Raw genomic sequence first — 23,422 nt, forward strand, 5'->3', positions numbered from 1 at the left:
TTAAATTTGTTTTCTATAGAAAATTTTATTTCTGTAGAAATTTTATTGCTATAGAAAATTTTGTTAAAAATTTTTATTTCTATTGAAATTTTTTTTTTTTTTTAATTTTATTTCTGTTGAAATTTTTTTTCAAAATTTTATTTCTGTTGAAAATTTTTTAAAAATTTGATTTCTATAGAAAATTTTGTCAAAATTTTATTTCTATAGAAAATTTTGTCAAAATTTTATTTCTATAGAAAATTTTGTCAAAATTTTATTTCTATAGAAAATTTTACAAAAATTTTGCAAAAATTTTATTTATTTTATTTTATTTATTTATTTTGAAAAAATTTTATTTCTATAAACAATTTTGAAAAAATTTTATTTCTATAGACAATATTGAAAAAATTTTATTTCTATAAAAAAATTTTGCCAAAAGTTTATTTGAACTCCAAAAAATTATATGGAAAACAACAACACCAAATTTTTATTATTATTATGTTTTTTTTTTTTTTTTTGGGAGTATTTTTGTTTTATTTTTGAACCTGTTTGTATTATGAAAATAAATCACAATATTTCAATAAACCCCAATTTCGTTTTTAGATTTAATTGCATGCTTCAGTTACATTTCGATGGGACTCATTTTCATGGGGTTCATATTCATTGCCCCAATTTTTTGGACCTGTTTCATTTGGGTTTTGGGGTTAATGCTCCTGGGCCCATTTTTAGGAGGCCGCGATTTTAGAGTGAGGAAATGAGCCCTAATTATGTTTTGGGTCAATTTTCATTTTCGATTTAATTTTCATGGGAATTATATTAATTTGGGGTTTAGGCCACTTCTTAGTGGAATCCACGTTTATACCTCCGAATATTTCTTGATAGAAAATTAAAGGCCTCACTTCAAATCTTGAAATCGGATTGATTTCAAAGGGTAATAAGACCCTTATTTATTTCATTATCCCTTTCTGGGTGATATTTCATTGGGGGGTTATATTGTGGAGAAAGCTTTTAAATTAAATACGAAGATGAGCCCTAGGATGGGTGTATAATATGTTAGGTTAGGTTATGTGGTAGCCCGATGTATCAGGCTCACTTAGACTATTCAGTCCGTTGTGATACCACAGTGGTGAACTTCTCTCTTATCACTGAGTGCTGCCCGATTCCATGTTAAGCTCAATGAAAAGGGACCTCCTTTTTATAACCGAGTCCGAACGGCGTTCCACATTCCAGTGAAACCACTTAGAGAAGCTTTGAAACCCTCAGAAATGTCACCAGCATTACTGAGGTGGGATAATCCACCGCTGAAAAACTTTTTGGTGTTCGGTCGAAGCAGGAAATTATATGTTTGGAACTAAAATTTTTTAACACAATATTTTTAAGTGCAAGCATATAATGTTCATAAACTAGCATAACATGTTTGGGACATATATGTTAATATGTTAGAACATATTATATTTGGGACATAAAATGTTTGTAAATATAATATGCTTAAATGCAAACATATATTAATTTAGGAATAGACTATAAACATATATGTGTTTAGAAAGAGAGACCTAGAGAGTATGCTGCAAGTAAAATAATGAAAGTAACCAATTGGCGCCTTAAAAATTTTGGGGTCTACACTTTGTGCTCTGTTGAGTATTAAGATGGGCCCGGGAAATGAGTTTTGTTGCTCGTTTCCCCGGGACCATCTTAATACCGCCGAATATTCCATGTGAAAAAAATTTTGGGTTTCATGTCATATCTTTAAATGGGTATTTATTTCATTGGGAAATAAGGCCCAATAAGGAAAAATAAAACAATGCGAAGTACATAATTTTTTTTTTTAAATATACCGAAATGTTTCATTGTTTAACCGAAAATTCGTTGCAATAACGAAAATGACAGTGATGTCATTACGAATTTCTTTCGTTGGGTAAATTTTATAATTTTTTTTTTCATTTTACGAAAAGTTTTTACCAGTGTATAATACATAATTAGTCACATTTTTCATTATTTTAGGAGCTTCCAAAATTTTTTTTCTTGTCGATCTTCAGCCCATATATCTTTGTTGTCCCTTTAATTTATTTTCTTTTATTTATTTGAATTTGTTTAATTTTTTCATTATCAATATTTTCCTATGATAAGTTAAACGGTCAATGAACAGCTGAAGCAGCAGCAGCAGCATCAACTATAATTTATTGTCATGCTTGAATGTTTACCAGAGTGCAGCTTACGATGATTGAAAAAACAAAACATGTGGGCTGAAAACCCGATATGAGTTAAAGAGATTTAAGAGCAAATAAAGAGAATGAGAATCGAAAATATAATTGATTAAAAGTGTAAAATACTCTTTAGCAATATGAGTATACAAATGAAAGAGTAAGAGAGTTTACATTTTCTGATAACACAATGCCGGTTTGTTATGAACAGGCTTAGGCAGTGGTTTCTTCTTTTGATGGTATTGAAGTTATTTTCTTTCTGTTACCTAGTGTAGTATTGTGTTTTGAGTTGAATTTTCCTAGCAGTACCTGTTAGTATCCCATGTGCATGGCTTTTATTATGAGTATTGTTTACTTGTGCATTTGAGTGTTTCTCTCCCACACTAAAGAGAAGATACTCATTGAGTGTTTTTTGTTTGTTTGGTCAATGAGTATTTCTAGCACTAAGGCCTTAGTATGGATCTGTTTTAGTGACTATGAATTTAGTTGCTTGCTAATGGATTTACGTGATGGTTTATGATTTATAAAATAACGGAAAAATATAGCTTAACGAAATCGGGTATTGTGTATGAAATACACAATAATATCATCATCATAATAAACATCGAGTTACTATCCAATAAACAAAAGTCAACAAAACATTAACACAATCTAGAGGATTATTTATCAACAATTGGTGGGAAATTTTATGATTAATTTCAAGAATATGAAATAGAAAACAAATGTTAAAAAAAACACACACACACAAATTATGAATGTTAATAATGAGTGTATAGTGTTCTATGAAGTTTATAAATATTTTAATATTTATACAGAAAATAAAATATATTTAAAGTGAGTTAAAAATAAATAAATTATTATAATTTTTTTAATAATAATAAATAAACTGACAATGATTCCAAAACAAAAATTGAAGTGATTTAAATTATTTCAGATTGTATACTATGCAAATTACTACATAAAATTTTTTAAATAATAAATAAATAAATAAATAAATAATAAATAAATAAACAAATAACAAATAAATAATAAATAAATAAACAAATAAACTTTTGGAAATACATCAATAACGAAAATAAATATAAAGACAACTTTACGTATTGAACTTTATCTTATAAGCATTTGGCTGAATGTTTCAAAACAGTACATACAAAAATTAAAAAAAAAAACAAAAAAAAAATTATTCAAAACATTTGTGGTTTTGTTTATTACAAAAAAAAAAAAAAACACTATATAAATGCATACTCACAAGTGGATAACTCATATATGATAAATAAATTATCTTTTTCCCAACAAAAAAATGCATTAAATAAACAATTTTAAATAAAAAATAAAAACATAATTAAAAATATAAAATTTATAAAAACAATATTTAAAACAAAAGTGTCTTTTTAAAAGAAAAAAGAAAAATGTCGAAATAAAAAAAAAATCAATAAAAAAACTACCTAAAAATACTAAAAATTTTAAATTAATAAAATAAATGTTTATAAACAATTAACTGCATTTTAAGAATAAAAAGAAATTATCAACATGAATTAGTGCCACATAAGAAAAGAAATTGAATAAAATTTTTTGAAAATAGAACAACATAATATTACTATAAAAATATTTTTAAAAAACTATAGTGTATTTTAAGAAAAAAAAAAATATCAATACTAATAATGGATACAAAAACAGAAGAAAACAATGGGAAAAAAAGAACTACATTCAAAAATAACAAAAATAATAAAAATAGTACATAAAGAAATTAAAACATAATAAATCAATTAAAGATATATTTATAAGTAAAAACATGGTGCTTTGTAAGAAGAACAAAATATCAATATTAATTATTGACATAAACACAAAACAAAAAACATTGAAATAAAACAAAAACTAATTACACAAAATATATTAAAAATGTTTAATTGATATAAATTATTTTTTTTTCAAGACAATAATGCATTATTAATATTAATTATTGTCATAGAAACACAAGGAAAAAAATTAAACAAAAATTTAAAAAAAACAAAAAACAAAAAACAACAATGTTAAAAAATATATATACAAATTTAAAATTAAAAACAAATATTTCTTTAAAACATTTTAGGAAAAACAAAATATCAATAGAAAATAATTAAACAAAAATTAACAAAAAAAAACAAACAATATTAAAAAATAATAAAAATTTAAAATTATAAAAAAAAATATTTCTTAAAAACTACAGTAAATTTTAGGGAAAACAAAATATCAATATTTATTATGAGTCATAATGAAAAATAGACTAAACCACATATATATTTACTACACACAAAGAATATTGCAATAAAATTGAGGCACTGACATATCTAAGTCATTTATCTATCCCCCCATTTTTCCGATATTCGAAATCGCCTAATTTTAGTTTGGCGATATTTTCTTAATCCTAAAACACTCACCTAGATAAAGAATATGATCATCCCAAACATGTTGTGAGATCAAAAATATTGTTTTCTTGCCAAACATAACCTTGCTTGTCAAAATCAGAAATATAATTTCTAAGAAAATAATATGCTTGCGACAAACATGTTATATGTTTCACGTGAAAAAGTTACATCATGCTCTTGAAATATGTTTGGGCTGATCATATTCCTTCTTTGCGTACATTTACATATAATCCTGCAATATAGGTCTTTTTGATGAGGATTTCAAATTGAATTCGAATTGAAGTCCAAGGGAATCCCAAATAAATTCTTTACCCAAAAACAAAGTTTTTTGTTCCCTTAAGAATTTTGGTATTGATTCCAAGTCAATGTTGATGTTTCTTTAAAATAAAGACTTCTTTTTAGAGAGCTATTTGGCCTTACAACTAGGGAGCCACCGTGGTGCAATGGTTAGCATGCCCGCCTTGCATACACAAGGTCGTGGGTTCGATTCCTGCTTCGACCGAACACCAAAACGTTTTTCAGCGGTGGATTATCCCACCTCAGTAATGCTGGTGACATTTCAGAGGGTTTCAAAGCTTCTCTAAGTGGTTTCACAGCAATGTGGAACGCCTTTCGGATTCGGCTATAAAAAGGAGGTCCCTTGTCATTGAGCTTAACATGGAATCGGGCAGCACTCAGTGATAAGCGAGAAGTTCACCAATGTGGTATCACAATGGACTGAAAAGTCTAAATGAGCCTGATACATCGGGCTGCCACCTAACCGTTACCGATTTTATATATCGAATTTTCTTTCTCTTTTTTTGCTATACACATACAAAAAAATATCAGCCTTAAAAAAGATGGCGAATACTTAAAATAATCTTAGCCTATACTTGAAACTTTTTATATTTGATCCAAATATTCAATAGCTCAGTTTATTTAAAGATGTTTTCTTTAAATAAAAAATGTTTTTCTTTACACTTGAGGAAAATCTGTCTTACCTCAAAGGCATGCGACGTTAATGGAGAGACGTAATTCTCAAAGATTCGTTAACTGAAGTTAAAGAAAAACATTTTTAAAGCAAAGATTATGAAATTTCTTTTAATTAAAATTTATTTACTTATAAAAAAATTAACTTTTTTCTACCAGCGCATACATTTTATTAAAAGAAAACTTTTTTGAAAAGTTCTTTTCCAATAATTTTTATTTAAATACGCCTACTTACTTAAAAAAAAAACATTTTTGAAAAATTAATTTCCAATAATTTTTCAAATTAAATTTACCTTAAACTTTATGTATTTATTCAGTTTTCCATTAATTATTTTCTTATTATACCCTTCACCATAGGATGGGGGTATATTAGCTTTGTCATTCTGTTTGTAAGACATCGAAATATTGGTCTAAGACCCCATAAAGTATATATATCCTGGGTCCATCCATCCGTCCGTCTGTTGAAATCACGCTAATAATTTTTTTTCACTAAAATTTTGTCAACAATTTATTTCTATAGAAAAATTTGTTAACATTTTATTTCTATAGAATATTTTATCAAAATTTTATTTCTATAGAAAATTTTGTCAAAATTTTATTTCTATAGAAAACATTTTCAAAATTTTATTTCTATAGGAAATTTTGTCAATATTTTATTTCTATAGAAAATTTTATCAAATTTTTATTTCTATAGGAAATTTTGTCAATATTTTATTTCTATAGAAAATTTTGTCAAAATCTTTTTTCTATAGAAAATTTTGTCAAAATTTTATTTCTACAGAAAATTTTGTCAAAATTTTATTTCTATAGAAAATTTTGTCAAAATTTTATTTCTATAGAAAATTTTGTCAAAATTTTATTTCTATAGAAAATTTTGTCAAAATTTTATTTCTTAGAAAATTTTGTCAAAATTTTATTTCTATAGAAAACTTTTTCAACATTTTATTTCTATGGAAAATTTTGTCGAACGTATTTAATCGGCCTTGTTTTTAGTTTAATATATCCCCCGTATGGACTAACTTACAATTTAGAAGACGTTATTATGGAATTTTTTAGATACCTTTACCGCAACCCAAGTAGTTCGATTGAGGATGTCTTTATATATATACTTGTTTTTTCTTATTTTCTTCTTAAAATTCGATTTTAAAATGCAAGTAATTCTCGCCCCTAGAACTGTACTAATTTTAAATCGTCTACCCTTTCTCTAATTGTAATCTCATATGTTTGGATCATAATCTAGTTGTTTCCTAATTTCAATACCAAAATATTTAAATTAAGGCCAAGAGCAATTTTACTTAAATGATTTATTATGTCTATATAATTTTTAAAATGAAATGTGACTAAACAAATTATTATACAATTAATTTCAGAAATACTCAAAAAAAGAACATTTTATGATTATTTTAAAAACAATAATTTCATAAATAAATAAAACTTAACAATACCTTGATAGACATTCATCGATTATTATCTGGTATCTGGTATACCAAAAAGGATCTATAATCATCAACAAATCAAAATTACCCATACCTAAACACTCAACTTGAAATGTCAATGGAATTTCAATTGAATTCAACAGTAACATTGGCAACAACAGTGAGTAAGTGAGAGAGACAGGTGTAAAGAGATTAACAACACAACAACAACAATAACGCCAACAACTCAACAAATCAAAACAAGTGCATATAACTAAACACCTGTGTGAGTGAGTGGCTAAGCTTAAGACTTGAACGGCAGCATTCTTGCGTGGCACGGGCATATTAAGAAAACAATAACAACAAAACATGATGTGCAACGGTGTTTAATCATAGGTTGTTTGATGCGTATGGCTATGGCCTAGAAGGAATGCAGTAAATAATTTGTCAAAAAAATATATGGATGTAATAAAAAAAAACTTGTTTTTGTTTAAAGAAAAGAAACAAAACAACAAAAAAATAAGATACAAAAAGAAAAAGCATTAAAAGCTTATTATTACAAAATTCAACGACCTTGCAGGGAATATTGTGTTACCCAAAAACAACAATATTTTGCTCTACAATTATTATGTTGTCTCTTTATTAAAATGCAACAAAACATTTACTTACCTGAGTTCAGTAACTGTAGAGTTTGTTGTTTTGTTTTCGACAACATTTAATTAAAATTAATGCTCAACTTACAACACCTTATCCATCACGGTCCAGAAAACAAAAACAAAAAAAACAAAAAAACACCAGCATCAACATCTCATAATAATCACCGTTGCCAGAAAAGTGTTTAAGATAAAATTACAAACAAAAAATATTTATAATAACATTTGTCAAAATTATATAAGAACTGGAAGTTGCTAAAAAAAAAACATACACCTAACTGACAGTTTTGACTGACAGCTTGCCAAGCTAATTGGATTACTTTCGTTGGTCAGATTAAATAACCAGCGGAAAAAGCTCATCTTTGGCTTTTTTACTTTCGTCAAAACGGATATCATTATCTCCACTTGAAGACAACACAGACATTCCAGTTAACAAGGTAAGCTATGATCATCAAACATCGAATATCGATTTACAAATGCATATAAGTTTTTGTGTGTTTCCTTTTTCTTAATTTTAATTATTAAAATATATAAACAATTTCAATATTTAGTTTGTAGATAAAAATATATAAATCGTAAATATTATATAATTTACAATAAAAGTTGGTTGCCTTTGATTAAAAAATCAATTTTTTTTTTTATACACAAATAGAAAAAAAAAATTTAGTAGAAATTTCCACGTAAAGGAAATTCGAAAAATTAAAAGTAAATCTGTAAATGCAGAATAACAGAATAACTTTTTTTAGGAAAATTTTATTATAACTTGATGGGGAATGTTCCAAAGTAACAATTGAAAAGGTTTTATTTTTTATAAAATAAATTATTATAGAGAAGTAACCTTAAAAAGGGCTATTTTAGTGCGATAATAACACACTAATAAGGGCTTTAAACCATTAAATTTGTGGGAACTATTTCACAAAAAAAATAAAAAAAAATTTTTGTATACAAAAAAAAAAAATCAGTAAAAATTTTTCCAATTTAATTGTGCCCAGCAAAAAATCTCATTACCCGGTAATTTTGTAGGTAAGCCTATTTAAAAATTAATAACCACTTATTAATTGGCATCGCTTCGGATTACATTTACATATGCATGTCCTAGGAGGAAAGTACTTCTCCCCAGGCATACTTTCGGCCATAAAATAAGTAGTGCATTTAAAGCATATAATCACCTAATATGTAATGACTTATTCGTAGATACACCAAAGCTTGCAAAATAGCCACTTATTGTCTCAGGCAACCAAATCTCGAAAATATTGATTTCTATCGCCGATTACAATGGATCAAAATATGGCGAGTGATGCTGTAATAGGAGAACTACTTGAATAGAAACAAATATTGTATAAATAAACAAAAAATTTAATAAATAATCTAAATAAGATTACACGCAAATTAATTTCACACTTAAAATAGAAATAAATGTAGGTTGTTAAAGGGAGTTGGATTCATGAATTACGTTATAATATATATCCAATAGTCAATTCACATAAGGTTCGAAATCTACTAAAAGTGGATTTGAAGTCTTTTCTTATAACGCAAATTGCATTTGAAATTTAGTTTAAGCGCATTTTAGAAGTGTAATGTGAATGAGGTATAAGAAAGCATTTATTTAAAACATAATATGATAATGTCATTAAACAAAATTATTATGAAATATTTGTGATAAAAATTTCTTAACGCAAAAATCTTCAGAATTACCGCTACATTACATATTCTTTTTGATTTTTTATGTAAGGGCTCGATTATGTAAATAATTATACGTAATGGTACCATCATTTATTCTATTTTATTAATTCGTTAACTACAACTGCCTAAAAATTTGAGAATAACAATTCGAAAATTATCGAGAAGTATTTAGTTTTGACATTACAAATTAGTCATTATAACTCGCCGCAATGTAATGCAACGTGTAATGACAGCTGTACTCCTGGTAATGTCAATTGTAATGAGATGTGGTTACCTAGTTTTTGCTGGGTGGGTATTAAGTTCGAGTTTAGCCGCTAAAATCGTCATTTTTTCATGATTACTTTTCTTTAATAATCCATATTAAGGAATACACACTTTGTGAAAATTTGCTTTTGGCTATTCCCCAATCAAGTTATAGTAAAATTTGCAATAAATATGTATAATTGTATGCCTTTTTTTTTTGCTGATTTAGTTTTCACTTTAGCGGCTAAACTCGAACTTAATACTCACCTTAAAGCATTAAATTTTTGGGGACTATTGTATACAAAAAAAAAAAAAAACTATAATCATTAAAAAGGACTTCTTTATCTCATTTTTTATTGATTGAAAGAAAATTTTATAATAAAAAGTTTTTTTTTTTTATTTATAATAAAAACTGCTTGTCATTTGATAATTTTACAAAAATATTGTTTACTTGAAGATTTCCTTTAATAGAATGTTAAATTATCAAATCTTTTCTATTCATGATCTTAGGTTAGGTTAAAGTGGCAGCCCGATTAAGATTCAGGCTCACTTAGACTATTCAGTCCATTGTGATATTCATATATTCATGATCTTGGCCATCTATTTTATATTATAGATATTCACATATTATTAAAATTTGTTTAATTTTTTTTTCATGTATTTTCTATTAATACAAAAATGGACAGATCAAGCATTTTTGATATATGAAGCTTACCAGCTGTTGATATTTCATTATATATAATAAATTTCTCATGTTATTATTTTTTGTTTTTTTGTGTGTACCTTTAAGGTATTCAATAAATATTTATCTATGTTTCTTTTACGACTTTGACTGATTTCCGTTAATGCGTTTGACGTTTGTTATTTAATATGGTTTTAATGATTTCTGGGTTTTGTTCAGATTTTCATAATTTGTCAAAATTATGATTAGCAAAAAAAATTTTTTTATTTTTGTTAATATGTATGTTGTCCATGGATTTTTCCTTGAGGAAATTACTTAAAAACTTATTTGTCAAAATTATGATTAACAAAAAAATGTTTTTTTTTCTTATTATAATGCTCATGGATTTTTCCTTGAAGAAATTACTTAAAAACTTATGTCATTGAAATATTTATATAAAAAAAATATATATAGTAAAAATAAATATTTCATTAATAATTAATTATTATTCGAGCTATATAGGTTAGGTTAGGTTAAAGTGGCAGCCCGATTAAGATTCAGGCTCACTTAGACTATTCAGTCCATTGTGCTATATGGACAAAGATGATTAAGGAACTCGATCAATTAAGTCATTGAAAAGAAAACGCCAGAAACAAATCTGTAACACACCTGACGGTAGATGTTTCCGTTTTGGGGGAATGAACTTTTTCATAGTCTTTAGTATAGATCTGGGTCCTTTACGCTAATTCTTTATTTAAAAACCAATATATTACTAATTAAAAAAAATAATAATAGTCAAATGGTCTAACCTTTTCTATGTTGAGTACACAAAAAAAAAAAAACAATTCACGAAATTTTTTCCACTTGAAATCTTAATTGAGTTTTAAAAAATATTCAATTAAAAATTTAATTGATTCAACAAATTTTTTAATTGAAACAAAAATCAATCACACAAATTAATAGTATAAAAAAATTTTATTAGTATCAATTAATTTTTTAATTGGATCAATTAAGTATTTATTTGATACTATCATTTCTATTATTGAAGACATTTCAATTAAAAAATCAATTGGATCAATTAATTTCGTGATTGAATCAGAAAAAAACATTTTTTGTGTGTACGCAGACTTTAAATTTTTTTCTAACTAATTGGATTTGTATGAGTGTTAAAATTGCCTTCATCTATTAATTGACTTCATTATCTCTTGATATTGGTCAAAACCAACTTATTGGCTTGTAATATCGAAAGTAGAACTTTGTGATTTTTTATCAAAAATATTTTTTTTTAGATTTCTTATCTAGAATAGTCTCCTCTGAAATCGAAAATCGACTATTGCGATTGTTTAACGAAAATAGATTTTTGCGATTTTTCACCCGAAAATCGATTTTTTCTAGTTTTTATAAAAAAATCAGATTTTAAACCCATGATATGGCAAAGCAAAATTTAATTTCACTTTTATAATGTCAATACAGGAATTTTGATTTTATCAGCGACTGTGAAAAATCATAAAAAGTAAAAATTTCGTTTCCTTTCAAGTCTGGAAAGAGAAAAGTATGGAAAATCCTGTCATTTAAAAATTTTAAAAATTACTTTTTATAAAAAAAATTCCGATTTCAAACCCATGATATATATGTCAAAGCAATATTTAATTTCACTTTTATAATGTCAATATAGGAATTTTGATTTTATCAGCGACTGTAAAAAATCATAAAAAGTAGAAATTTCGTTTCCTACAGCTTTCAAGTCTGGAAAGAGAAAAGCATGGAAAAACCTGTCATTTAAAAATTTTAAAAATTACTTTTTATAAAAAAAATTCGATTTTAAACCCATGATATATATGTTAAAGCAAAATTTAATTTCACTTTTATAATGTCAATATAGGAATTTTGATTTTATCAGCGACTGTGAAAAATCATAAAAAATAGAAATTTCGTTGCCTACGGCTTTCAAGTCTGGAAACAGAAAAACATGGAAAAACCCTGTCATTAAAAAATTTTTCTTTTACCATTACCTCGCATTAATAACATCTCTATTAATTCTCCTTTAAATTAAAATATTAAATAACTGTTGGCTTGTTCTAACAGGAAATGGAAAAAAATCCTGTAAGTGAATAACATTCTTTCGATTTCTAAATTAGAAGAATATCCACATTGCCTTCATATGGTTCTCTTGACCATCTTCAACATCTGTCTTGCAGACTCCCCACATTTGCATTTGTTTATCAAAAGAAAAACTAGTTTTCCTGTCCAGATTTCTTTCTATTTATAAAACCGGAAATATTTTACCATTCGATTTGTGAATATTCATTGACAGCTTGTATTTGGATGGTTGATCTTGTTTTGATTTCAAAAAAAAAACAAATTCACTTTCCCCCTCTAAATCTCAAGAGATTTTAAAAAATCTCTGGTAAAGAATTTTCACTACCTGCTACACATGTTTTTCAAGCCACTTCTTGAGAATTATCAAACATGTGCGTCTGCGCACAAGTTCCTCTTACTGTTCACAGATATGAATGAGGGATATAGTGTACAGCATCAACATCATCATCATCCAGTCAAACATTTACCCCATGAAGATTATTCTTCCAACGAAATATACCATGTTTATGGATGATAGAGTTTTTGTATTGTCTTTACTTTATAAAAATCCAAGCGAATAATAAAGTTGCTCTGGTTCCAGCAGGTTCTTGGACTCTGGCAACCGCATTAATTCATGTGTACAAGGGAATATGAAATATTTCCCACACTTGTAGTGATTGAATGCACCGGGATTTTGCTATTGGATCGACACCATTGCTACTTGTTTTGCCTGCTGTACCATACTTGAAAAAAAAAAAAACAAAACAGGGGTTGGTACAAGGACAATGGGCAATGTGCATCATATCATTTGTTCCATTATCTGAAGAATCATTATGATTTCGTTTTTACCATGCAGATCTTTTTGAAAGCTGGTTCTATATCAAATCGGAAAAAAAATCCAATCTACAATATATTTTCCACAAAGCACTTGACTAAATCCAGTTGGAAACTAATACATCTGTCACAAAAATATTGCATGTTTTTCTTTTTTGCTCTTCAAAAGGAGGTGAGAAAATGTCTTTTGATTTCATATGAAATATATTTTATTGGCACTTTTTCTATTCTAAAGTCTGAAGAGCAAACGAACCCGTCCATATGTGCATGTTCCTCTTTTTTTTGATGTGTAAAAATTGATTTGCCATTGCAAGAAGTAATTTTTTCTTATGCTTAAAATTTGAAAACCATATGATGGCTAAGGCAGATGGTAGAGTAGCATGTGAAATGATGTATGTGCTGCTAGCAGATGGAATTTCACGCACAATATTCTCACGAATTTATTAAGGAGAATAGTGCACTCAAAAAATGAGTAGGATATACCAAGGCGTTTCTATGCAAAGAGTAAGGAAAAAATCTATACCCTATTATGGATTCTACTATGGATAGGGAAAAATACCTCCATGTGGAATTTAATAAGCAAAAAGTATTTTTTATTTTTATACAAAAATTTTTACAGTTGGAAATCACTAACATATAGCGAATATACGCTTATAGAGATTAAAAGAAAATTCTGTAGTGATATATATTAAATTTATAACTCTAACGGCCATTTTCATGTATCTCCGTTAGACTTTAACTCCCAGTTAGCAGAAAGTAAAATCGGAATATCTTCTCTCCGGTTAACTTTAACTGAAAAATTTTTAGCAGTTAAGTTCCTAACTGGCATATGAAATATATAGACAAGATGACAGACATGTCCATAGTACGGTTTAAAAGTTCGTTAGCTAACGTAGCACTAACGGAGCTTCCTGAAAATAGGGGTAAGTGAGAGAGATAGAGAGGGAGAGAGAAATAACAGTGACTTTTTTTTTAAATATTTAAAATTTAAAGCCAAGAATATAGTGTAAATCACATTTATGGTATACACGGATGAAAAAGACTGTTTTTCATATGTTTGGCTATAAACATTATATGTTTGGAACACAAATTTTTAAACACAATATTTTTGAGTGCAAGCATATAATGTTCATAAACTAGCATAACATGTTTGGGACATATATGTTAATATGTTAGAACATATTATGTTTGGGACATAAAATGTTTGTAAATATAATATGCTTGGATGCAAACATATATTAATTTAGAAATAGCCTATAAACATATATGTGTTTAGTAGCTTGGAGCGCTATTTAACAGGGAGCGATATTGAATTAAGTTGGTGGTTGTTGCTTGTTATTACAAAATTAACATTTTATTTTTCCTTGGGCAATTGATCAGCTACTTCTTTGATCCTTACAAACTGTGTGGTCCGCTGTTCGAATCCCCGTCCGGCAAAAGGTAAAATTAAAATAAAAAAAAATCATAAAATTGAATAATTTCTTCTACAATGTTTGTATTACAGAAAAAGGTGCTAAGAACTAAAAAATCTCGTGGAAGTGAGAAAGATGTCGGGGAATATACAATTGGGCAGAAACAAAATTTTGAGCATTCAGGTCGAAAACCTATGTTGTTAGCACCTATATTACCTGTTTATTTTCATAATTCATTATGATTGTAAATATATAAATAAATAAATAAAATTTTGAGCACAATATTGTTTGGGAGAATTTTTTTTAAGCATATAATATTTTTGGGTGCAAAATGCTTCCAAACATATTATATGTTCACATAATAACATATTGTTTTTTGGAAGACAACATTATTGAATTTGGATGCAAAAATACAAAATGTTTGGAACTTAGACTACCCAAACATATATTGTTTAGACCAATATGCTTTCAAACATATTATATATTGGAAGAGATCAAACATATAAATGTTTGGGCAATACCCAAAAATGTATATACTTGAAGCAAAATATGTTTGGGAGTATATGTTACAGAAGCGATGTGTAGTTTTACTATTGTTTCATTTAAATACACTTTACTTTAATTAATTTATTATTCATAATAACAGAGTGCATAAGAAAAATCCTTTACTTGAATAAATGCATATACAAAGAGTATGCATTTTATTATATTAATATATTTGGAATTTCAGCGAAAATACAACAACAATCTAATCCATTCATTGCTGTAAATTATGGCTATGGAGAGAGTGAGAGAGAGTTTTATATCATATCTACTACTACTGCCAGTGTTGCCCATATTTTTCTGCTTCTTGTCCCCAAATTATGATGTTTTCGTCCCCAAAAAATCCCCAATTTAAACTTAAATTCCTCACAGAAATCCCCAATACATTTTTGACAATTTTTTTTGAAAAAGAAAATAAAACAAACGCTCTGCTGTAGAAAATCAAAAATAATTTAAAATGTTGTTAAATCCAACAAGCTGCAATAAGAAAATATCATATTGAATTAAATTTAAATATAAAATTGATTTTAATTTGATTATTAAATCAATACAATATAATTCAACTAAGTTAAATAAATATATTAAATTAATTTACTATTATTAAATATCCCTAAAATAATTTAAATGTACCTGATTTTCATTAAATTGCATTGAATTAAATTTAAATATAAAATTAATTTTTAAATAGAATCTCATCTAATAAAAAACTAAATTTACTTATCATTATTTTATTTATATTTATACAAATTAAACTAATAATTTTTGATGATTTTCTAACACCTACATTTTAAAATAAATTCACAAACATTCTCTATTCCTTTTCATTTGCCCTATCTTTTAATATAAGTCTTCTTGTGTGAATTATTTTGTGAGAAATTTATTTTACAAAAAAAAAATCCTTTCACCTGGAAACTCTTTCCAAAACGAAGCTACAAGGATTTTTTATATGTTGCACAAAAAAAAACAACCTATGCAAATGCTTTTTATGTAACTGATACCTTTCGGCTAATACAGCAATTATCTACAAAAAAAAAAAAATAAAAAAATGACCAAAACGGAAGCATTTATTTTCCCTTTTGATCCTTAATACAAACTAAAGTACTGGCATTTGTAATATAAGTAAATGCCATGGTGAAACTTGTTGTGGGAATAAATTTGTGTACTTGATTTTAAGTGCTCTTTTTTTTCTTGGCTAAATAAGAAAAAAAGGGAACACCGACAAAAAAACAAAAAAAAAAACAACTCATTAAGTACTACTTTAAACATTGCATTACTACGACATGCAAGTTTAATTGACCATGTTCTACTTGACAGTAGTTCTGACATAAAGCTGTAAAACAGAAAACGAACGAAAGCTATGGGTGAATATCCTGATTTTCCGTAAAGCCTTCTCCAACTTTGAAGTACTTTATGTTTTTAATTTTTTTTTTTTGTTTTACACTTGAATGTTTTCATTAGGACACTCAATTTGTTGTTTGTTGTGTACCATGTTATAGTGGCAAAATGTCCTTCATTTTGACACTCTTGAAATACTGACTGACTGGTTTCTGAGGATATGGGTAAATAAATACATGGAGAAAAGTAATATGATATCCAAGAGCAAAAAATATTGTGGAATCTTAATTTGAGTTTGGTATCATTTAGAAGGTATTTTAAAAATTAGAAAATTATTTTTAAAAATTTTATTTTCTAAAAAAAATAAACTATTTTTTTAGGTTTTATACATATTTCTTAAAGAATACATAGGCCAAAAAATTATATATTTTTAAATTTGGGGTTTATATCATTTAGGTGTTCTCAAAAAAATTTGTATTTTTAAATATTTTATTTACAAAAAATATATATTAAAATAGTTTTTAGGTTTTATATATATTTTTATACCCTCCATCATAGGATGGGGGTATATTAACTTTGTCATTCCGTTTGTAACACATCGAAATATTGCTCTAAGACCCCATAAAGTATATATATTCTGGGTCGTGGTGAAATTCTGTGTATTAAAATATTTTTTAGGTTTTATATATTTTTTTGTTATTGGTATAGAGTACATATTTTTTCCAGTGTAATTAGTTTGCATGTTAATAACTAACAGACTACTGACACTTTTTCCCCCCAGATTTGGTTTTTTATGTCTTTTTCATTCATCATAGTGTGCACAACAGCAAATTTTTTTTCTCCTGCCCATGATAATTTTGTTGTCCAGCAATTTGTCCTATAAAGTCTTTCTACTGTTTTTCACTCTAGCCTGGATGAATAATGAAGTTGTGATCCTTTTTTCTCTCGCCTAGGTCCAGCTTCATTCACTTTTTTTTTTTTTAATTATTGATGCATGCAACTAAGTGATGGCAATGCAGAAATATCATTCATTCTGTCAAAGTATCACTTGGTTATGCCACAAAAAGACCAAAAGTTTTATAATTGGTTTTTATTTATGGTGTTAAAGTTAGTGGATGGAAACTTTAGGATTTTTTTTGGTTTTCATGTAATACCATATGTTATATGGGGTGTGAATTATGATGGTGGAAACTAGAAATTAAATTGAAAATAGTTTCATTGTCATAATATAAATATTTTAATATTTCTGCAGAAAGTTTTCAATTATACGTATATAAGTAAAAAAAATATATATATTTTTATGGTGAACCTATTAAAGAAAAGAATAAATAAATAAACAAAAGTTGTACTAAATTAAACCAATTTAAATTGTATTAAAAAAAGTTAATAAAAAATTCAATTTAAATTAATAAAATTTTAAAATCAACAAAAAAAATTAAAAAAATAAATTAAATTACATAAAAGAAGATTAGATTAAAATAAATTAAATCAATGTAAATTTAATAAATTTAATAAAAATAATAATTCTATTTAAATAAATAAAATTACAATAAAATATTAGGCACCTTACCTAATATGGGTAGAGTGTCTCAGAGCCTACTTTTTGGCTTTTAGCTCTTTTTTATTTAAATTATATTAAATAATATATTTAATATAATAATTTAAATTATATTAAATAAGCTAATAAAAAATTCAATTAAAATTAATAAAATTTTAAAATAAAAAAAAAAAACAAAAAAATTAAAGAAATAAATTAAATTACATAAAAGAAGATTAGATTAAAATAAATGAAATTGATTTAACTTTAATAAATTTAATAAAAATAATAATTCTATTTAAATAAATAAAAATTACAATAAAATATTAGACACCTAGTCTAATATGGGTAGAGTGTCTCACAGCCTACTTTTTTGGCTTTTAGATCTTTTTTTGTTTTTTTTTGTTCTACTAACAAAGGCCCACATATAGAAAACATTATCGTTTTTCTTTTACCTTCTAATACTTTATAGTATTTCATTAATCCTTTTTATTTTGTATTTCCTTTCTTTCACGGGTCCTTTGTTGTCCTTTTTCCCTAATCCAATTATCACATTATCAGCCTTTGTTTGTTGAGTTCAACTTTACATTCTCCAACAACATTTCACACTTTGTTGCATTTTTCTCGTGGCTACTATCAGTTGGGTAAATCTCTGTACAATCTTATAAATATTTTTTTTTTGCTTTTGTAATTATCTTCTACACCATCGATTTTATCCATGTTTTTTGTTATTTTTTTTGAAAAAAAAATCTAAAGAAAAAAGGTCTGATATCTAAGAGTAAAGGATTTTGGAAATAATTTATAATTAATGCGGAGAATAAACAGGAAACGTCTGTATTTGTTATCTGAAGCCTTTTCTTTTTTATATAGATTTAAAATTAAAAACGAAGTGATGGAAAATTTCCAATATTAAATTTTTTATATAAAAAATCTGCCCACCTAGCACTTACATGGTATTATATAAAAAGTCCAAAGTAATGAGAACAAGAAGAAAAGTTCAAAGTAATGAGAAGAAGCTGTTGTACTTTATGAAAAAAAAACTCTAAAAATGAAACTAACTTGAAGAGAATCTAGATCATAGGGTTTAGCAATTTCTGTTAAACTAAACTGTTGAGAAGATGACACTATTTTGGAATTTCGTTTTGTAGAAAATTTTGTCAAAATTTTATTTCTATAGAAATTTTGTCAAAAATTTATTTCTATAGAAAATTTTGTCAAAATTGTATTTCAATAGAAATTTTTCCCAGAATTTTATTTCTATAGGAAATTGTGCCAAATTTTATTTCTATAGAAAATTTTGGCAAAATTTTATTTCTATAGAAAATTTTGTCAAAATTTTATTTCTATAGAAAATGTTGTCAAAATTGTATTTCTATAGAAAATTTTATTTTTACACAAAATTTTCTCATATTATGTTAATTTAATTTCTATAGAAAATTTTGTCACAATTTTATTTCTATAGAAGATTTTGACAAAATTTTATTCCTATAGAAAACTTTGTCGTTTATTTTATTTCTACAGAAAATTTGGTAAATATTTTATGTGTGTAGAAGATGTTGTCAAAATTGTATTTCTATAGAAAATTTTGCTAAAATTGTATTGCTATAGAAAATTTTTATTTCTATGGAAAATTTCGTCAAAATTTCATTTTTATAGAAAATTTTGTCAAAATTGTATTTCAAGAGAAAATTTTGTCAAAATTTTATTTCTACAAAAAATTTGGTCAAAAATTTTATGGCTGTAGAAAATTTTGTCAAAATTTTATTTCTATAGAAATTTTGTCAAAAATTTATTTCTATAGAAAATTTTGTCAAAATTGTATTTCAATAGAAAATTTTCCCAGAATTTTATTTCTATAGAAAATTGTGCCAAAATTATATTTCTATAGAAAATTTTGCCAAAATTTTATTTCTATAGAAAATTTTGTCAAAATTTTATTTCTATAGAAAATTTTGTCAAAACTGAAATTCTATAGAAAATTTTGTCAAAATTGTATAGAAAATTTTGTCAAAATTGTATTTCAAGAGAAAATTTTGTCAAAATTTTATTTCTATAGAAATTTTGTTAAAAATTTATTTCTATAAAAAATTTTGTCAAAATTGTATTTCAATAGAAAATTTTTCCAGAATTTTTTTTTTCTATAGAAAATTTTGTGAAAATTGTATTTCAATAGAAAATTTTCCCAGAATTTTATTTCTATAGAAAATTGTGCCAAATTGTATTTCTATAGAAAATTTTGCCAAAATTTTATTTCTATAGAAAATTGTATTCTATAGAAAATTGTATTTCTATAGAAAATTTTGCCAAAATTTTATTTCTATAGAAAATTTGGACAAAATTTTCTATAGAAATTCAATTTTGACAAAATTTTCTATAGAAATAAAATGTTGGCACAATTTTCTATAGAAATAAAATTCTGGGAAAATTTTCTTTTGAAATACAATTTTAGCACAATTTTCTATAGAAATAAATTTTTGACAAAATTTCTATAGAAATAAAATTTTGATAAAATTTTCTCTTGAAATATATTTTTGACAAAATTTTCTATAAAAATGAAATTTTAACGAAATTTTCCATAGAAATAAAAATTTTCTATAGCAATACAATTTTGACAACATCTTCTACACACATAAAATTTTTACCAAATTTTCTGTAGTAATAAATTTTGTCAACATTTTGTAAAAAAATTTTGTAAAAGTTTTATTTCTATAGAAAATTTTCTCAGAATTTTATTTTTATAGAAAATTTTATTTCTATAGAAAATTTTGCCAAAACTGTATTTGTATAGAAAATTTTGCCAGAATTTTATTTCTATAGAAAATTTTCCCAGAATTTTATTTCTATAGAAAATTGTGCCAAAATTTTATTTCTATAGAAAATTTTGTCAAAATTGTATTTCAAGAGAAGATTTTTTCAAAATTTTATTTCTACAGAAAATTTTGTCAAAATTTTATTTCTATAGAAATATTTCTATAGAAAATTTTGCCAACATTTTATTTCTATAGAAAATTTTGTCAAAATTTTATTTCTATAGAAAATGTTGCCAAAATTTTATTTCTATAGAAAATTTTGTCAAAATTTTATTTCTATAGAAAATTTTGTCAAAATTGAGTTTCTATAGAAAATTTTGTCAAAATTTTATTTCTATAGAAAATTTTGCCAAAATTTTATTTCTATAGAAAATTTTGTCAAAATTTAATTTCTATAGAAAATTTTGTCAAAATTTTATTCTATAGAAAATTTTGTAAAAGTTTTATTTCTATAGAAAATTTTGTCAAAATTTCAGTTTTATAGAAAATTTTGTCAAAATTGTATTTCAAGAGAAAATTTTGTCAAAATTTTATTTCTACAGAAAATTTGGTCAAAATTTTATGTCTGTAGAAAATTTTGTCAAAATTTTATTTCTATAGAAATTTTGTCAAAAATTTAATTCTATAGAAAATTTTGTCAAAATTGAATTTCAATAGAAAATTTTCCCGAATTTGTATTTCTATAGAAAATTTTCCCAGAATTTTATTTGTATAGAAAATTGTGCCAAAATTGTATATCTATAGAAAATTTTGTCAAAATTTAATTTCTATAAAAAATTTTGTCAAAATTTTATTTATGTAGAAAATTGTGTCAAAATTTTATTCTATAGAAAATTTTGTAAAAGTTTTATTTCTATAGAAAATTTTCTCAGAATTTTATTTTTATAGAAAATTTTATTTCTATAGAAAATTTTGCCAAAATTGTATTTGTATAGAAAATTTTGCCAGAATTTTATTTCTATAGAAAATTTTATTTCTATTGAAAATTGTGCCAAATTTGTATTCGGCAATATAGGATTTAAGAAATTTAAGTAAAACATTTTCGTTTCAATTGAGAGAAAACGGAAGCAGTTCCTATAATCTTCCTCCCTTGTTATATGTCAATCATCAATGTAAAAAACAATATTTGCTTATACTAATATTTAAGTTTATGCAACATCTTTTCACAAGTTATATCGGAGATATTATATAGTATGTTTTGTAATTAAAAATGTTGCTTAGTCTTGTGATTACCACATATCCTTCCAAATATGCTGATGTAAATGTTTTTTTGTGAGATTTGCTTCACATCACAATATCAGACACTTCATTCACTTTTATTTTCTGTAATAAATCTTAGTATTGCGTGCATTCAATTCATTGTTTCTCCAAATTAGTTCATATAATTCATAATTTGATTATGTGGTATTAACTTTATCAAAGCCCAGCAATTCAAAGCTTAAACAAAAATTTCTCACAGTTTTCACTTTCAACAATAAAATTTTATACCATACAAATGATGTCTATATATTTCGCTCTCTCTCTCTCTTTCTAGATGGATTTAAAAATTATCAATTGTTATACATCAACAACAAAAAAAAACTTTTCCCTTTCTTTGATATCCATTACAAATAGTAAAAATATTTTCTTTTTTTTTGTGTATTATGATAAACTCATTTCTTGAAATGAAGAAAGATTAATAAAAAGTGTCTTCAATTTTAAACAAAAAAAAAAAAAAAACATAAACATAAAACAAATTGACATCATTGAGTCTAATGATGGACGACCTTAAAATGACAAAACAACAGAAGCTGTTGTACTTTATGGAAAAAAACTCTAAAAAATGAAACTAACTTGAAGAGAATCTAGATCATAGGGTTTAGCAATTTTAGAGCATTGAATGAAGATCATCTTCTGTATACAGCCTTCATTGGACAGACATTTCCGTCATTTCTTTTAAGAAGAGTGTAGTATAGATTTTGTCTGTTTGACTTGTGTTGATCATTAAAGTATCTCTTGAGTAACTCGGTCACCAGACATATAACGAAAAACTATGTTTGTCAATCTATGGAAATAATAATGTCGAAGACACAAAAAAAACTATGATAAATTAGGTAAAAGAAATGGACCACATAAGGTTTGAACAAACACAAAACTTTTTAAATATGGATAATCTTTGTCTTATTGTCTTTCTTACAAAAAAAAAGTTTATGACGTTAGAAAACACAAATGTTGGAATTTTTAAACAGTTCTGGTTGCTAAATGAATTGTGTTTTTTTTATTAATATATATAGAAAAAGTAAGCAAAAAGTTAGGATCTCTGGAAATAAAAAAATATATAACCCATCTAAGATATTTTAAAAACTGAATAAAATTAATGTTGGGAAATTCTAAACACTGAAGCATTTGTATGAATGTATATTATCATTAAATACACAGTACATCAATGTGTGCATCTGATTTGAGCTTATTTGTAGTTCCAAAAATTAAATGAGTCCTGTACTCTTAATATAATTGATATCGTGAAACTGGATACACCGTAAGCTGGACGTAATTTTATAGATTTTTAAAAATACTTACACCTACATGTGTGCATTTGATATTAGAGATGTCTGCAATTTAAACTACTTGCTTTATTTGAAATTGCAGAAATTATCAAAAAGAAAAAAAACTTTAACTAAACC

General features: G+C 25.4%; 1 protein-coding gene across 1 annotated transcript in view; it reads left to right on the forward strand.

Annotated features, from left to right (window-relative positions):
• The first annotated feature begins 2,683 nt into the window (after positions 1-2,683).
• Positions 2,684-23,422, forward strand: part of rau (RA domain-containing protein rau) — a 95,210-nt gene continuing 74,471 nt past the window's right edge. The window contains exons 1-2 of the mRNA XM_075293905.1: positions 2,684-2,856; positions 6,925-8,059. The gene's annotated coding sequence lies outside the window, so the exon portion shown is untranslated. The remainder of the gene's footprint in view (positions 2,857-6,924; positions 8,060-23,422) is intronic.

Source organism: Haematobia irritans, chromosome 2, assembly GCF_050003625.1.
Source record: "Haematobia irritans isolate KBUSLIRL chromosome 2, ASM5000362v1, whole genome shotgun sequence".
Taxonomy (NCBI): Eukaryota; Metazoa; Arthropoda; class Insecta; order Diptera; family Muscidae; genus Haematobia; species Haematobia irritans.